Raw genomic sequence first — 925 nt, forward strand, 5'->3', positions numbered from 1 at the left:
GGACTTGTTTGTATGTTTTGGCTTGTATAGTTTTGTCCCTCCCACCCAGCCCTATTACCCGCCTCCTGGGCTTCGTTTGTTGGACTTTTTTTTTGCCTTTTTTTTGTTTGACAGATGTAAAGGACTAGCTTTGCTTGTCCGCAGAAAACACTTACTTGCTTGTAGAATGAGTTTTGGTGGCAGGGAAAATAAAAACTAGACAGAGTTTATGCAGGTTTTGTTCGTACTTTACAAACAGAGGGAATCACAGTGTATTGACAAAGAATCACAGTGTACAATCTTAAATTTCTCCTCCAAACGAGAAACAAACAGAGGCTGGTCTTGTACAACCTTATAGATACTTTTGACCTCTCTTTTTTCCATCTTTTTATGGGAGAAACAAACAGAGGCTGGTGTCTAGGAAAAACGCACATCAGTTGGCTGGCATCAGTCCAGGATCTATTGTCTTGTTCTCTCAATCAAAGAAACAAGGCTAAAGACAGAGTATATGTGTAAGAGCAGACAAACACAATTTTGGTGCTATGCCAATTAATAAGTACAAGTCAGTGTATTATAGTGTAGGGAAATTTGATTTAGTTTCATAAACTGGTCAGGCAATAAAGTCTGAAAAATGACTGTCTTTTGCATTGTTGAGAGGGGAATTTATCAGAATGGGCGAAATGCATGATGACAAAAACAAAGGAACCCGGTTGCAAGTCCAGGGTCCACTTGCAAGTGGCATCAAACAAAAAGACCCAGTTGCAAGTCGAGGGTCCACTTGCAAGTGGTACGAAAACAGAAGACTCAATTGCAAGTCGAGGGTCCACTTGCAAGTGGCATGAAAAACAAAGGAACCCGGTTGCAAGTCGAGGGGCCACTTGCAAGTGTCATCAAAAGAATAAGACCTCGTTGCATGTCAAGGGTCCACATGCAAGTGGCATTGAAA

Source organism: Triticum dicoccoides, chromosome 1B (genome assembly GCF_002162155.2).
Source record: "Triticum dicoccoides isolate Atlit2015 ecotype Zavitan chromosome 1B, WEW_v2.0, whole genome shotgun sequence".
NCBI lineage: Eukaryota > Viridiplantae > Streptophyta > Magnoliopsida > Poales > Poaceae > Triticum > Triticum dicoccoides.